We start from the raw sequence: 18876 nt of genomic DNA on the forward strand, positions 1-18876 counted from the left end.
TCTATCTCTCTGGGGCTTCAGTCTTCCAATCTATAAAATGATCTCTTTAAAAATTTTTTCTCATGGCTAATTTTTTGGGGGAACAGCTATATTGAGATAGAATTCACATTCTATACGATTCACCAACTTAAAATGTACTACTAAATGGCTTTTAGTATACTCAGAGTTGTGCAACCATCACCACAGCCATGGTAGAACAGTTTCATTGTCCCAAGAAGAAACTCCTTACCCTTTAGTTATCACTCTTTTGTACCTGCACTCTCCTCACCCACCCACCACAACCATTCACCCACATTCTGTCTGTGTAGATTTACCTATTCTGGACTTGCATTTGAGTGGAATCATATAATATATGGTCTTTTGTGATTGGCTTCTCTCAGTTAACCTTATGTGTGGTTTTTTTTTAACATTTTATGAATTTTTTTTTAAGATTTTATTTATTGATTTTAGAGAGATGAGAGAGAGAGAGAGAGAGAGAAAGGTTGGGGGGAGAATGGGAAACATCAGCTCCTAGTAGTTGCTTCTCATATGTGCCTTGACTGGTCAAGTCCAGGGATTTAAACCGGCGACCTCAGTATCCCAGGTTGATGCTTTATCCACTGCACCACCACAGCTCAGGCAACCTTATGTTTTTAAGGTTCATCTACGTTGTTGAATGTATCAGTACTTCATTCCTTTTTTATGGCCAAATAATTTTCCATTGCATGGGTATACTATTTTTGTTTATCTTCTTCTGTCTATCTGTTGATGGGTTGATGGACATTTGGATTGTTTTCACCTTTTGACTATTATGAATAATACTACTATGAACATTCATAAACAAGTTTCTGTGTAGGTGTATATTTTCATTTCTTTTGGATATATACCTAGATGTAGAATTGCTGAAGCATACATTAACTGTATGTTTAATTGTCTGAGGAACTGCCAGACTGTTTTCCAAAATAACTGGACCGTGTTACAGACCCACCAGCAGCGTATGAAGGTTCCAATTTCTCCTCATTCTTACCAATACTTATTTTCTAACTTTTTGATTTCTAGCTATCCTACTGGGTGTGAAGTGGTATCTTACTATGGTTTTGATTTGCAATTCCCTTATGTCTAATGATGTTGAGCATCTTTTCATATTCTTATTGGCCATTTGCATATCTTCTTTGGAGAAATGTCTATTCAATCCTTTCACATTAATGAAATTTTAGATAATAAGTAGCAAGAGAGAGAGAGAGAGATTTCACTAATAGAACTACTAATGCTTAAATACAAAAATATAAATAACTAACCTAACCTTAAAGTCTCTATACTTTTGACCTTAAGTTTGTTTGTTCATTTTGTTTTTAGATGAGAGGAAAGGAGATAAAGACAACTCCTGCTTACGCCCTGACTGGGATCCAGCCAGGCAACCCCATCAGGGGCCAAAGCTGAGTACCAAACTATTTTTAGCCCCTGAGACTGATACACTCCAATGGAGCTATCCTCAGCACCTGGGGCCACGCTCTAACCCAGAGGTAGTCAACCTTTTTATACCAACCTCCCACTTTTGTATCTCTGTTAGTAGTAAAATTTTCTAACCGCCCACTGGTTCCACAGTAATGGTGATTTATAAAGTAGGGAAGTAACTTTACTTTATAAAATTTATAAAGCAGAGTTACAGCAAGTTAAAGCATATAATAATAATTACTTACCAAGTACTTTATGTCAGATTTTTGCTAAGTTTGGCAGAATAAATCTTTATAAAACAACTTACTATAGTTAAATCTATCTTTTTATTTATACTTTGGTTGCTCCTCTACCTCCCACCATGAAAGCTGGAACACCCACTAGTGGGTGGTAGGGACCAGACTGACTACCACTGGTTTAAACATTATGCTGTACACTTGAAACTAATACAAAATAATACTGAATATAAATTGTAATTGAATAATAAAAAATTTTAAGAGTATATATCATAATCTTTGATCTATTCCAGCATTCTGTTTCAGATATTAATAATCCTTTGTCAGGAAATACAGTTATTTACTGTGATGGTGGGTCTCAAATTGTGACTCACCAAAACCCTTTCAGGAGGTCCATCAAGTCAAAACAACTGTCTTAATAATACTATGACATTTCCTGCCTTTTTAATTATGTTGACATTTGCACTGATGGCACAGAAGCAATGGTGGGTAAAAACTACTGGTGCCTTCAGATAAATGAAAGCAGTCACACCAAACTGTAATAATAGACATCATATTGTTCACTGCCTGTAAAATAATAAATAAGTAAACAGATAAATAAAATGTAAGATGTCATTTCTATTTAAGAATGTACCTGGTGAAACAACAAAAATTCTTAATTTTTTTCAATCTTAACTCATGAGTACACATCTTTTAAATATCTGTGTAATGAGATGGGCCATACACATTAAGCCTCTTTGCTGCACGCGGAAATAGAGGATTGTCTTGAGGAAAAGCACCTGGTCTTTGGGTTGCAAGCTGAACTAACTCCTATTTTCATGGAACACCATTTTGACTTAAAAGAATGACAGGTAGACAAATTATAGTCATTGAAACTTGAGTATTTAGGAAACATTTTCTTAAAGATGAACCAAGTGGGCCTGTCATTTCAATGAAAACAATTGACAGTATTTGTTTCCAGTTAAAAAATTTGGGCTTTCATGTGAAAATTAGAATTTTACCAACCTTGTGTCTGCCACTATGAACTTGAGCAGCTTCCCAATATTTATAGACCTTCTGACCTGTGGTGGCGCAGTGGATAAAGTGTTGACCTGGAATGCTGAGGTCGCCGGTTCAAAACCCTGGGCTTGCCCTGTCAAGGCACATATGGGAGTTGATGCTTCCTGCTCCTTCCCTCTTTCTGTCTCTCTCCTCTTTCTCCTCTCAAAAATGAATAAATAAAATCTTAAAAAACAAACAAACAAACCTACACTTCAATATTTAAAGACCTTTCCAATGGGATAGGTGATGATATTAATGAATGGGATTTTTTTTTTTTTTTTTGGTTTTGCATGATGACATGTGTCAACATTTGGAAGATCTGCATATCTCAATGAACCAGTATATTCTGGGTTTTTTTTTATTTTTTTTAAATTAATTTTAATGTGGTGACATTGATAAATCAGGGTACATATGTTCAGAGAAAACATCTCTAGGTTATTTTGACATTTGATTATGCTGCATTCCCATCACCCAAAGTCCAATTGTCTTCCGTCACCTTCTAACTGATTTTCTTTGTGCCCCTCCCCTCCCCCAACCCCCTCCCTCTTCTCCTCCCCCACCCCATAACTCCCACACTCTTGTCCATGTCTCTGAGTCTCATTTTTATGTCCCACCTATGTATGGAATTATATAGTTTTTAGTTTTTTCTGATTTACTTATTTCACTCAGTATAATGTTATCAAGGTCCATCCATGTTGTAAATGATCCGATGTCATCATTTCTTATGGCTGAGTAGTATTCCATAGTATATATGTACCAAAGCTTTTTAATCCACTCATCCACTGACAGACACTTGGGCTGTTTCCAGATCTTCGCTATTGTGGACAATGCTGCCATAAACATGAGGGTGCATTTCTTCTTTTCAAACAGTGCTATGGTGTTCTTGGGGTATATTCCTAAAAGTGGGGTAGCTGGGTCAAAAGGCAGTTCGATTTTTAATTTCTTGAGGAATCTCCATACTGTTTTCCACAGTGGCTGCACCAGTCTGCATTCCCACCAGCAGTGCAGGAGGGTTCCCTTTTTTCCACATCCTCACCAGCACTTATTCTGTGTTGTTTTGTTGATGAACACCATTCTGACTGGTGTGAGGTGATACCTCATTGTGGTTTTAATTTGCATTTCTCTAATGATTAGTGATGTTGAGCACTTTTCATATGCCTATTGGCCATCTGTATGTCCTCTTTGGAGAAGCGTCTATTCATTTCTTTTGCCCATTTTTTGATTGGATTGTTTGTCTTCCTGGTATTGAGTTTTACAAGTTCTTTATAAATTTTGGTTATTAACCCCTTATCAGACGCAATGTCAAATATATTCTCCCATTGTGTAGTTTGTCTTTTTATTCTGTTCTTATTGTCTTTAGCTGTGCAGAAGAAGCTTTTTAGTTTGATATAGTCCCATTTGTTTATCCTGTCTTTTATTTCACTTGCCCGTGGAGATAAATCGGCAAATATATTGCTGTGAGAGATGTCAGAGAGCTTACTGCCTATGTTTTCTTTTAAGATGCGTATGGTTTTACGGCTTACATTTAAGTCTTTTATCCATTTTGATTTTATTTTTGTTAATGGTGTAAGTTGGTGGTCTAGTTTCATTTTTTTGCAGGTAGCTGTCCAGTTTTCCCAACACCATTTTTTGAAGAGGCTGTCTTCACTCCAATGTATGCTCTTATCTCCTTTGTCAAATATCAGTTGTCCACAAAAGTTTGGGTTTATTTCTGGGTTCTCAGTTCTGTTCCATTGATCTATATGTCTGTTCTTATGCCAGTACCAGGCTGTTTTGAGTACAATGGCCTTGTAGTATAACTTGATATCCGAAAGTGTAATACCTCCCACTTCATTCTTCCTTTTCAAGATTCCTGAGGCTATTCATGTTCTTTTTTGTGAACCAGTATATTCTGAATGGCAATGCATGACGTTATAAAATCATGCATGACTAAAATATTTGAGAGTGAGAAGTTTGCAACTCCAAAATATGCCTTTTGGGACATTATTTTCAGCTGGTTATTTTTTAAAAATGAAAGACTCAGGAAAAACATTTGACCTTCCCCCTAATTACCTAAAAGAATTTATTTATTTATTATTTTAAAATTAATTTTTAGAGACTGAGAGAAAGTGGGAGAGAGAGAGCGACGAAAAGAGAGAGAGAGAGAGAGAGAGAGAGAGAGAAAGAGAGAGGAAACATCAATTTGTTGTCTCATTTATGCATTCATTGGTTGATTTCTTATATGTCCCCTGACTGGGGATAGAACCCACAACCTTGGCATGTAGAAGGACAATGCTCTACATCAGGGGTTCCCAAACTACGGCCCGTGGGCCGCATGTGGCCCCCGAGGCCATTTATCCAGCCCCCGCAGCACTTCTGGAAGGGGTACCTCTTTCATTGGTGGTGAGAGGAGCACATTGACCATCTCATTAGCCAAAAGCAGGCCCATAGTTCCCATTGAAATACTGGTCAGTTTGTTGATTTAAATTTATTTGTTCTTTATTTTAAATATTGTATTTGTTCCCGTTTTGTTTTTTTACTTTAAAATAAAATATGTGCAGTGTGCATAGGGATTTGTTCATAGCTTTTTTTATAGTCCAGCCCTCCGACGGTCTGAGGGACAGTGAACTGGCCCCTTGTGTAAAATGTTTGGGGACCCCTGCACTGGGCTAGGCTTTTGACTAAAAGAATTTTAGATAGAGGATCTGCTCCAAGAAGGAAGCGAGTATCATAGACTACTGCAATATGAACACCGTGTGTTAGGGAGGAACCCAGCAAAGCCAGTTTGATCAAAGTCCTCAGATGGCCCAGCAAACATTTATTTACCAAACATTTGCTTTTTCATCTCCATGTGAATTGCCTTCTTGACCTTTGAAGTACCAAACTTCAACATCCCCCACATTTCTCCTTAACTCAAAATGGTATATAAGCCTTAACTGCTCATCATCTGTCTTCGGGTCTCATATTCTTATAGAGTCTCCATTTGTATATATGTAATAAATTAGGTCATTTTCTCCAGCTAATCTGTCTCATGTTAATTTGAGTATTAGTCCAGCCAGAAGAACTTAGAAGGGTAGATTGAAAATTACCTTATCCTCCCCTACATATTCATTCAAAGTGAGAGACAAATAAATTGATTGTAATATAACAGAGTATGAAAAGGTCAGCTCTCAGGTTGCAATCAGTCTTTAAGACACTATAACTTGTCAAATTTTGGTGAACTATCAAAGAGGAATCATCTTGAAAAGACTGTTAAAATCCTCCTCCTTTTTCAGCTACTTGTGTGAGGCCAGATTTTCTTCATGTGTTTCAACCAAAACAACGTTGTCGCCTATCACAACAAACTGAATGCAGAAGCAAATATGAGATTCTGTTTTCTATTAAGCATGACATTATCAAGATTAGTGAAAAAAGAAAAAAAAGAAAAAAGGCAAACTAATGACATTTTTTTTCAGTAAAAATTTTTTTCTTGTTTCGGAAATAATTATTTTTCATGAAAATATATTATCTTGTTAATATGTAATAGGTTTGTAATTTTAAATAAATAAATATTTTAAAATTCAGTTTTAATTTCTAAGTTTCTCTTCAGTAGGTCAGTATAGCTCTAAAATACCATGGTTCTTTTATTTTTTTAAGATTTTATTTATTCATTTTAGAGAGGGAAGAGAGAGAAAGAAGAGGAGGAGGAGCAGGAAGTATCAACTCTCATATGTGCCTTGACCAGGCAACCCTGGGGTTTTGAACCAGTGACTTCAGCATTCCCAGTCAACACTTTATCCATTGCACCATCACAGGTCAGGCAACTACCATGGTTCTTAACAATTTTTTCTTTACAAACACACTTCAGGAAAATACCGTAAATGACGCTGAATAATGGTTTAGTCCTAGTAGGCAAGAAATAATATCATCTTAGTCTCCACCCTTATATCCCCAACATGCAACACAGAGCTTAGCACATAGTAGATACTCAACAGTTTGCTCTATTGAATGAATTGGAATTATGGCATTGATCCTCAGCTCATACTGTGTTTACTCATGTTTTGGAGTATGTCGTTTTTCAGAACAAGAATTTTATTTTGTTCCAAATGAAAGCAATCATTCTTCAAAGGCATCAAAGAAAAAACTTGATCCAACCACTGCAGGCTAGATGTGGAGTGGGGGGATGGCAAGGGGGGGAACAAATCACAAAATCCAACCATAAAATTAATTTATTATTACCTTTTGGGTTTTTTTTTTTTTTTTTTGGCTTAAAATTGGAAATGCTTATAAGTGCAGGTTGCCTAGGTTCAAACTCTGGCTCCACTATTTAACATCTGTGTGTAACTTTGTGTTAGTCTTTTAACCCAACTGTGCCTCAGTCCCCTCATCTAAAATGGAATATTAATAGTGCTCATTTTGTAGGGATATTTTGATAATATAATGAGTTGATATATATAACTCATTCAGAATTTTATGGGTTAAAATAGTGAACTTAGAACAGTACTTGGCACTAGTTATCAGTAAATTTCCCAGTATTCCATAACATGGGGGAAATACATAAAATATATATTAACATAATATATAATTATTCCCAGTGAATAAAAAGTACTTTTGAATCTTTTTAAAACCATTGCATACATAGAAAATAATATTTCTATGGTACACTGAATGAACGGAAGAGACTGCTCATGACTTAAGTTGAAGAATTTAGGGGCTCCCACCATGCTCCCAGAATCTGCTTGGCTGTCCCAAGGATGAGGGGAACAATATCTTGGTATTTCATAACTAATTTACAGGCTGCAATGCTCTGTATAACACACACACACACACCCTCATACATAAATTCATATGTTCAAAACAAACACATCTTGATTCCTGTTCTTAGGAAAACTGTATGGGTCAGAATAAAACATGCCATGCTGTGATAAGAAAATAAATCTCACAAATCAATAAATGTGATTCATCAAAAAAAAAGAAAGAAAGAAAAGAAAAGAAAATTCAAAATTGCAGTGACTGTCAGAGGCTGAGTTGTATCTCTACCAAATTTATATGTTAAAGTCCCAACTCCCAGTACCTCAGTGTGTACTATATTTGAAGATAAAGTCTTTAAAGAGGTGACTCAGTTAAGAGTCTGTCAGCATGGACATTAATTTAATATGGCCCATGTCCTCACAAGAAGAAACATCAGGGATGTGCCTACACAGAGAAAAGGTCATGTGAGGACACAGCAAGAAGGTGGCCATCTGCAAGTCCAGGAAAAATCAAACCTGCCAGATACCTTAACTTGGACTTCTATCTTCCAGATCTGTGAAAAAATGTCTGTAGTTTAAGCCACCCGGTCTGTGGTGTTTTGCTATGGCAGCCCTAGCATACTAATGTGTACAATGACTTAACACATCAAAAATGTATTTCTTACTCCAAGTCCAAAGAAGGTTGGCAAAGCTTTCCTTCAGTTGGTGTCTTGAGGGTCCATCTCTTTTTTTTTTTTTTTTTTTCTTTATTTTTCTGAAGCTGGAAACGGGGATAGACAGTCAGACAGACTCCCGCATGCGCCCGACCGGGATCCACCCGGCACGCCCACCAGGGGGCGATGCTCTGCCCCTCCGGGGCGTCGCTCTGTCGCGACAAGAGCCACTCTAGCGCCTGGGGCAGAGGCCAAGGAGCCATCCCCAGTGCCCGGGCCATCTTTGCTCCAGTGGAGCCTCGCTGCGGGAGGGGAAGAGAGAGACAGAGAGGAAGGAGAGGGGGAGGGGTAGAGAAGCAGATGGGCGCTTCTCCTGTGTGCCCTGGCCGGGAATCGAACCCGGGACCTCTGCACGCCAGGCCGACACTCTACCACTGAGCCAACCGGCCAGGGCCAGAGGGTCCATCTCTTGTGACACCACCAACTCAATATTTGGTTCCATCCTCACTACTTAGAGTTTCAGATTATAAGTGGGACACTCATATCATTTGCTCTAAGAGTCTCCTGGTAAGGACTAGTTACAAGGCCCTAACCTGATAACAAAGGAGGTTGGGCTACAGGGAAGCATACGGGATATTTGGTTAACATCATTTTCTCTGTCACAAAACTAATTTATTTGAAATCTATTAAAACAAATAGGTGGAGTTTCCCAATGGTCCAGATTGTCTCTTAATAAAAGTAGTAACAGATCTATTTATACCTTTGTGGAAAGCAGGGTTTCACTAGTATTTAATTATAAACAAATGGGAATTCTTTCCATTGCTTAAAAAAATACTTGATGACTTCTTTCCTTCTGTTACTTTTAGCTCTCTTGAGATTTCTTTTACGGTTTTGCTTTCATCATTTAGCATGTATTCTTTTATACCTCTTTTAAAGCATAATTTCCAATGAAAATAAACTCTTGACCAACCATTGGGGAACATTAGGAAAAACTGAAAAAGGCACTGCTTGAATTCATATTTATTCTAGAACCCTTTTTGTATCAAATGCAAACTTTTCAGACTATCCCTTAAGACTCTCCCTCAATAATCATTCCACCCCTTCTACTGCACATGCACACACACACACACACACACACACACAATACACACAGACATACCTCTAGCCTATTGTCTTCTCTGAAATCAGGTAAGATTTTGGGGGTTTTTTTTTGCTTCTGCCAAAACTATTTTCAATTTAAAATACATTACTAACCATTTATTGGGACACCATGCCATGTTGTTTTTAGCCAATTGATATATTCTTAGAAATGATAACATTCCAGTCTGACCAGGCAGTGGCGCAGTGGATAGAGTGTGGGCCTGGGACACAGAGGCCCTAGGTTCGAAACCCCAAGGTTGCCAGCTTGAGCATGGGTTCACCAGCTTGAGCGCGGGCCTATTCAACTTGAGCGTGGGATCATAGACATGACCGCATGGTTGCTGGCTTGAGCAAAGGGTTACTCACTCTGCTGGAGCCCCCCCCCCCCCCCCCCATCAAGGCACATATGAGAAAGCAATCAATGAACAACTAAGATGCCGCAACAAAGAATTGATGCTTCTCATCTTTCTGTCTGTCTGTCTCTCTTGCTAAAAAAAAGAAAAAAAAGAAATGATAATGTTCCAAATTTTCTGAAACGGCCATGATTTTAAATGTACGTTTCTCACTTTTTGATTCTACAGTCCTCAGAACAGGATTCAGGAATATGTAACTTGAATAAATGGTGATTTTCTTGGGGACAGTCTCAAGACTACACTTTTGGGAGACACTGAAAGAGTGAAAGCAGTAGGAAGATAGGAGATAAGGTTGGAGAAATAGGCATAGCCACACCCAACTCAGGCTCAGGAGTTTTAAGTGCTCACAGATGGCAATGGGGCAGAGGACTTGAAGCAAAACAGTGAATGACATGATTAGATTGATGTTTCAAAAAAAAATCATTCCAGTCCTATTTTGCAGGTGAGAGGGGCTGGAAGACTGGGGAACTTCACCAAGACAGTGAAGATAAGGACAAAGGAATGAGAATGGTTTGGGAAGATATTTTGGCAGTTGAACATCCTGGATTTGGATTTGAATGTGGTGTGTTGGGGGGGGGGGGGGATAGGCAGAGTAGGAGTTCAGAATACTTTCTGGATTACTGCAAAACTGGAAAGGGGGTGGGCCTAACCTGTGGTGGCGCAGTGGATAAAGCGTCGACCTGGAATGCTGAGGTCGCCGGTTCAAAACCCTGAGCTTGCCTGGTCAAGGCACATATGGGAGTTGATGCTTCCTGCTCCTCCCCCTGTTCTCTATCTCTCCCTCTCTCTCTCATAAAAAATGAATAAATAAATAAAAATCTAAAAAAGTAAATTAAAAAAAATTAAAAAAAAAACTGGAAAGGGGGCAAATAGACCAATCTAAAGAGAAAAGGACAATTGTAGCATAAGTAAGGCCAAGTAAATCTAGTGAAAATATTGCTAGTAAAGTTTAAAATATTTTTTAACTGAAAATAAGAAATAGAAAACTGCACTGGATTTAGTTTCTGAGGCTTGTCAAATAAAATCACCATTGGATGTCATGAGTGTAAAACCAGGTTTTCTAACCTCAGGTGACACATTGATCCTGAGCAGAACTCTTCTATTCCAGGGACCATCTGGACATTACTTCTGGTACGGTTCGGCTCATAAAAGGGGTACCATTCTTCCTTTGCTACCCGTAGAGAAAGAAAGAAGAAATGAATTCACAGCCCTGTAGCAGGCCCTCAGACACTTTCTTCCAGAACTATATGAGCACATTGCCAACACATTCCAGAATCAGTTTAAGGGAGAACCAAAGGTGCTGGGCACTTTCAACATTTAAGTTATTTGCATTAGTGGGACATGCATAAAGATAAAAGAATAAATCCACTCATATTAGAAATACAAGAACATTAAGGATCTTCTCAGAAATAAAGGATATTGCAGCTGGACACTGGTAAGACTGGTTTTTTTTTTACATGATTACATAAGAAAAGAACGTTGTAATTTGTAAACCAGGCCTTTACGCCCTGCTATGGTCATAGCCTCAGAAACAAACAGGATCAGGATAAAGCCATGGTTATGAAATAATAACTGGCACTAAGAATAAAACAGACTCATAACTAGAAGGGTCTCATTTATACCTTTCAGAGTCAAACTAGTCATTCTGGTTTGCCCAAATATAGTGATAGAACACTGGTTAGACTGGCCCTCATAGGACATCTATAGCCTTGATTTTAGCAACTGAATATTGTCCCAAGTTCTTATGTACTGAAAGAAAATGATAGCTACTTGTTCTTTCTTGCAACATTTCATTGGCTTTTGTTGATAAGATATTCTTGAAAATCAGGCTTGCCTACCATCTCATCCTATATTACCATGTTCTTAGAGTAGAAACTGAAGACTTGATTCTTGCAATCAAGGAGCTTGCCAACTAGGGGTGAAATAAAGGTCAAGCACACAGGTGTCATACTATTTGATAGCTAACTCCAGAATAATAAAACAAAGTCCTGTAGGACTAGGGAAGAGAAAAGGATCACTCTGGGGTGATCAGGAAAGTTATCCTAGTTGATTAGAACTGAGCCTTAAAATATACAACCTCCACTTAAATTGAATTCAGGTATTATTTATATTAGTTTTCTATTGTTATTTAACAAATCCCTGCTCAAAACAACATTTGTTTATTAGCTCATAGTTCTGTGACCAGAAGTCTGGGCAGGTTCAACTGAGCTCTCTGGTTAGAGTTTCACAAGATCAAAATTCAAGTGTTGATCAGACTGGGCTCTTTTCTGGAGGCTCTCCAAGAGAATCTGCTTCCAACTTTATTCAGGTTGTTGGTAGAATATAGTGTCTTGTGGCTGAGGTCCCTATGTCCTTGCTTGTTGTCATTGTGGGGCCACTGTCTACTCCTAGAGGTCACCCACATTCCTTCTCACCTGGTCTCCTCCATCTTTAAAGTTAGCAATGACACATCAAGTCCTCACATGTCAAATCTCTCTGACTTCTGTTAGAGGTCAGAGAAAAACCTTTGCTTTTAAAGGGCTCTCTGTATTAGAGAAATGCAAATTAAAACCACAATGAGATATCACCTCACACCAGTCAGAATGGCGCTCATCAACAAAACAACACAGAGTAAGTGCTGGTGAGGACGTGGAGAAAAGGGAACCCTCCTGCACTGCTGGTGGGAATGCAGACTGGTGCAGCCACTGTGGAAAACAGTATGGAGATTCCTCAAAAAAATTAAAAATTGAACTGCCTTTTGACCCAGCCATCCCACTTTTAGGAATATACCCCAAAAATGCCATAGCACAGTTTGAAAAGGAGAAATGCACCCCCATGTTTATGGCGGCATTGTTTACAATAGCCAAGACCTGGAAACAGCCCAAGTGTCCATCAGTGGATAATTAGATTAAAAAGCTGTGATACATATACACAATAGATACTATGGGGCCATGAAAAAAAAGGAAATATTATTTTTTGCGACAACATAGATGGAACTGGAAACCATTATGTTAAGTGAAATAAGCCAGGCTGAGAAAAAAAAATATCACATGACCTCACTCATATGAGGAATCTGACAAACAATATGAACTGAGGAGCGGAATAGAGACAGAGGCAGGATCAAAGGATCCAGAAGAAAAGGGGACAGAGGGAAAGGGAATGATAGGGTGATAGAATGGGACATGGGACGAGAGCAGAAAAGCAAATCCTGGAGGGAAGAGGGGAGGGCAGTACGGGGAGGGAGACAGGGAGCATGTATGTATACTAGGGAACACGGGTGACATTAGAATCTATGTAAACACAATGAATTAATAATAAATAAATAAATAAATAAAGGCTCTCTGTATTATAAAGTCAACTAATTTGGGACTGTTTATATCTGCAAAATCTCTTCACAACATTACCTAGATTAATTTTCATTGAATAACACAAGGCAGGAATCCTGGGGGCTATCTTTAGAATTCTTCCTGCCATGTGGTTATTCTATAAACCTACATTTTTTTTCTGTACAATCTATTTGGAAATCAATAGTATCATTGTGCTGTATCACTTCTATTTCAATCTTAGTTGTATACATACCTACATACATACACATATCTACTTTGAATTTTTCTTTTTTTATCTTTCTTTTGTAAAAATTTTATTTATTAATTTTAGAGAGAGGAGAGACAGAGAGAGGGTGGTGGAAGAGCAGGAAGCATCAACTTGTATTGCTTCTCATGTGCCTTAACAGGGCAAGCCCAGCGTTTCGACCTGGCGACCTCAGTGTTCCAGGTTGACGCTTTATCCACTGCGCCACCAAAGGTCAGGCCTTTTACATTTTTATTTTTTATTTAATGACTGTCTTTTTAAATGTTATTCCAAAGCAATTAGTCTAGAAAAGGCATTAAAAAATATTTGTAGATGTGATTAACTTGATCTGATTGGGAAGATTTGACAATTTCCCATAATTTACAGCTGTTAATATTATCTATCTAGTTGTTAGAGTCTTTATATATTTTGAAATAATCAGGGTTTTAACAAACAAGCTTTGTACAATCATTGAAATAGCTTCTATCTGAAGTGCTGTGTGTGTGTGTGTGTGTGTGTGTGTGTGTGTTTGTGTGTGTGTGAGAAAGAGACAGTTGTTCATTGATTGCTTTCTCATATGTGCCTTGATTAGGGGGCTCCAGCAGAGTAAGTGACCCCTTGCTCAAGCCAGCAACCTTGGGCTTCAAGCCAGCAACCTTTGGGCTCAAGCCAGCAACCATGGGGTCATGTCTGTGATACCACACTTGAGCCAGTGACCCTGTACTCAAGCTGGCAACCTTGGGGTATTGAACCTGGGTCCTCAGCATCCCAGGCTTATGCTCTAACCACTGCGCAACCACCTGGTCAGGCTATCTGAAGCTTTTAATGAAGTAGTCAGGTATTGATATTACCAAGCAAATAATTATAAAATGTTCTAAAGCTGAGAAGCATTCTTTTTATTTCTTTTCCAGCTTTATTGAGCTATAATTGACATACAACATTCTATAAGTTTAATGTGTGCAACTTGTTGATTTGTGAGAGGTATTTTCATCAATAACTTTCTAACTTAGATTTTCTGTGACTATCCATTTTCTTTCTTTCTTTCTTTTTTTTTACTATCCATTTTCTTTCTCTCAGTTTACATGAGGAAAACAACAGTTGCCCAGCAAAATCGTCCATGTCCATGACAGCAAGGTTGTGCCTGGAAGCAGCTGCTCAGCCTAGAACTACATTTCCCAGCAACCCTGCAGTTACATGTGGCCATGTGATTTTTGTCAATAAAACATGAGGAAAAATGATATGCGCCAGTCCTGAGTGTCGCTCTTAAAGTGTCTGTACTTTCTTCTACCTTTAACTGGATGCAGAGAGACATCAAGACTATAGAGCAGCAGATTCTTAGATCAAAGAGCTTGGGGCCGTGATTCACAAGGTGGAAGAGCTGCTGCTTTACGAGTGATAAATTTCTGCTGGATTTTGACCATTGTATTTTAGGTTCCATTTGTTTCAGGAATTTAGCCTTCCATAACTAGTACAGTTCATTTCTGTATCTTTCCAAGTATCCAATAGATAAATAGTATACCTCCCATAGCATACACTATTTAGAAATCAAACAAAAAGAGCCAAGTAATCACTGAGAAAAATGCCACTAGGCTCTGATTCTGAAGAATAGCTGTTTTCATCTTTGTAGGAAGAAATAATCTTAGGAAACTATTTATAGTAATTGAAAGCAGAACTTCTAGTTTGCAATAGCTCTGAGGCAATGCGGTTTGGGTTTTGATCGGTTTGTGGCTTATGGTCAAAGAGCCTTGCTAGATGGCCCATCTCTGCCTCACCAGAAAAAGTAAAAAGAAACTAAACTCCCTTCTACTGAAGGCAAGAACAATGTACTCTTATGTCAATCTCCTCTAATTTGAATTCTTTCCCAGTACATCTTTACATTTTACATCTCTCAGAAAGGGTTTCCTGACAACCATCCTCTCCCCACTAAGGCAAGGATGATATATTCCTTCTTGAAGGATCTCTAGGACTCTGCAAATCTCTATCATTACTCTCACCACATTAATGCTTCTGCCTCCTAATCTCCCACTCCAGTTAGTCAGCCCCTTGCATGCAGGGGGTTCCTCTGCCTACTACAGTGCCTAGCATACAGTAGGTGTTTCATAAATGATGGTTGAATGAATAAATGAATTTAAGGGCCTCAAACAGTTGTAGTTCTCTGCTTATTCCCATTGGAGACAACTTCATAATAGTCATCACTGACATCATTGCCAAGCTCCACTTGAAATCTTTTTTCTTCTTATTTTTCTTACCATGCCTTATTACTTTCTACTATTGAGTCTTCCACTGCCTTTGCTTGGATCAGTCAGGCCTATGGCTTCTTGAGATATTTCTTTGGAAGAGTCTGTCTTGATGACTAATTTATAATATTCTAATTTCTTTTCTATATTGGACACATTGTGTTAAGAGTTAGGACTGATGAGAACACAGAGGCAGGCAAACCTGAATCTCACTATCTTTTAAGGCAGTGGTTCTCAACCTTTCTAACGCTGTGACCCCGCAATACAGTTCCTCATGTTGTGGTGACCCCAAACCAAAAAATAATTTTGGTGGCTACTTCATAACTGTAATTTTGCTACAGTTATGATTCGGAATGTAAATACCTGATATGCATTATGTATTTTCCGATGGCTTTAGGCGACCCCGCTGGGGTCGCGACCCACAGGTTGAGAACCGCTGTTTTAAGGCATCATGTAAAATGCTTCTCCCAGAAGCCACTGTGAAATGATTGTGAGTGAATTAGAAAAGAGTAAGCTTTAGAACCTTTCTTTAAAAAAAATACTACTTAGAAATAATGATAACTTTTAAAACAAAAAAAAGCAGAACTTGGGCCTGACCAGGTGGTGGCGCAGTGGATAGAGCATCGGACTAGGACACAGAGGACCCACTTCAAAAACCCAAGGTCACCAGCCTGAGCGCTGGCTCATCCAGCTTGAGCGTGGGGTCACTGGCTTGAAGGTGAGATCATAGATATGACCCCATGGTCGCTGGTTTGAGCCCAAAGGTCACTGGTTTGAAACCCAAGGTCGCTGGCTTGAGCAAGGGATCACTTGCTCTGCTGTAGCCTTCCCTCTCGTCAAGGCACATATGAGAAAGCAATCAATGAACAACTAAGGTGCTGCAATGAATTGATGCTTCTCATCTCTCTCCATTCCTGTCTGTCTGTCCCTATCTGTTCCTCTCTCTGACTTCCTGTCTGTCAAAAAAAAAAAAAAAAAAAAAAAAGCAGAACTTGGTATGGGGCCTCTGAGAAGCAGAATTTGAAAACCACAAGCCTAAGTCCCTTTCACCTGTAAAAGTTTTAAAACCACAAGCTTAGCTCCCTTTCACTTGTAAAAGCCCATGGTTCTATGTTAAGTAATTGCATTTTACATTCTTACATGTAAACGATGTGATATTTGGTATCTTCAAATCTATCTGATAATGAATGGCATTGGGCATTAGCTGTATCTAAAAAAGTTATCTTCTGATGACCTAGATTTCACAGGGGCATTTATAGAGACACTGGGCACTATGGTTACCAGCATCATGGACTTTGGAGTAAGACAGAACTGAATCCAAATTCTGTCATCTCCATAAACTGTCAGTGTGGTTTGAGCAAGTTATAAAATCTCTCTAAGCTTCAGTTTCCTCATGAGGATGGTAATGCCTGCATGACCGGCTATTGGAAGGATGAAAGGGGACCCTGTACACAGAGCATTCAGCACAGTGCCTGGCATATGCTACACGCTCTATAAAAATTAACTGTAGTTAACTTTACATGTATTATTTCATTTAATCTTTACAATACAAGTGTTCCTACTACCCTTATTTACAGAACAAGTTGAGGCTCAGCAAAATGAAATGACTTGCCCAAATTCACCCAGTTGAGGGCAGAACCAGTGTTCTTTCTAACACCTCATTCAGAGTTTCAGTGAGAGAAGGAACTAAGAATAATAAACTCAGGGAGGGAAAATGAAATGGAAAGGTTCAGGCTGAGAGCCACAGGAGCGACACGTGACAACTACACAAGGAGGACCCCAGACAAGTAAGGGGTGATAAGGAAGATTTCTGAGATGTATTTTACTCACTTACAATAGTGTATGAGACTGAGACATTGTCTAAGCAGGAGGGTAGAAGCCAAGATGTCACAGTGACCTCTCCACCCACACAAACCCCCAGTCCGTGGCAGGGTGGGACTTCCTCTCCGCCCAGCTCAGGCTTCTGCACATAGCAGGTGCTCACTGGACATTTGCTAAGTGGCCTGGGTAATAAGGATTCTTATTATCCACTCACCATAATTTGGAAGACTTTTCATGCCCTTAACATTACGAGGAATAAAGGATATTGTTTCTTCCTTCCTCAAAACAAAAGGAAGACTCCTTGCTGACAATCCAGTTTTGTTTTAAGTAATTGACTGATCCTGACCATTACTCCATTAAGTGTACTTGAAACAGCAGTGCCCACCTCCTTTCCTCCCTCCTCTTCCTTCTCCCTACACTGAAGTCATGATGTCTAATTTAGTCTACCATCATAATTTCTGCCCACAGCAAGCTGATATCATCACAAGCAAGCACAGCCCAGACTACTCTGAGACAAAGAGGCAGAGGCCCAAGGAAGAAACTGAAGGCGGATATTCATTTCTCCCTCCATGCCCTGCCCAGTCACTTGCCTATTGTCCTACTGTATTATGGAGCCTGCTTTACCCCAAGAATATCTGTGGTTCAGAAGCACACTACAGAGACATAGCCTGAAAGTCCCTTAAGTATTTCTACAGTATATTTAATGAATATATTTACTGTACTCAATATATATGCAGTCCATATTTATTATACTCTCTCTATATAAATATACATATATACATATATATACATATATATATATTGTTCTCAAAAGGAACAATATATATTGTTGGTCTGGTTCTATCTAATCAATTTAGGTATTTAAGTTGTTTTCATTTTAGAGAAAATTACAAAAACAAAGGACCAGAAGGGTTAAATCATCACAGAACATCCTATCCTCTTGTGTGAAATCCCTGCTGCATCACAGGGACAGCGTGTTAAATCAATAGAGACTTGAGTTGTTAGTTTCCAAAAAGGAAGAGATGATTGAACCAAAATAGGCTATGTTGAGTCTCTGCCCTTTGGGAACAGAAGTCCTGTTAGTTTCAGATCTTCCTCCGGTTAGGTAAGTTTCAGGAAAATCAGGAGCCATATTACAAAGTTTCCTGACATTTTTTGTGGGAGAAGGAATACTTTGCTGACATAAAAGCTTTAGTTTCATACAGCACTAGTTTTACAATAAGGTGATAAGAGGTACAAGAGGTGTATATACAAGGTGTATGTAGGTGAAGTGTGATGAGGGTTGGGTGAGGCTGGGGAGGTGGGGACACATCAAGGTCAGTAAACCTCTTGCCTTTTCTCCTTCCCTGGGCTATGTGTCTGCATTGAAAGTAAAGGGGACCCTAGCCAGGTAGCTCAGTTTGTCAGAGTGTCATCCTGACATGGCACGGTTGTGGGTTTGATCCCCAGTCAGGGTACATACAAGAATCAACCAATGAATGTATAAATAAGTGCAACAACAAATCAATGTTTCTCTCTCTCTCAAGTCAATAAATTAAAAAGTAATAAAGAAAGCAGAGGGGAGGAGATTCCACTTTTACTTTTACTGATTTATGACCATCTTTTTTTTATTCCCTTCCAAGCATAGGCTCATGATCAATGAC

This window comes from Saccopteryx leptura, chromosome 3 (genome assembly GCF_036850995.1).
Source record: "Saccopteryx leptura isolate mSacLep1 chromosome 3, mSacLep1_pri_phased_curated, whole genome shotgun sequence".
In the NCBI taxonomy this organism is placed as follows: domain Eukaryota; kingdom Metazoa; phylum Chordata; class Mammalia; order Chiroptera; family Emballonuridae; genus Saccopteryx; species Saccopteryx leptura.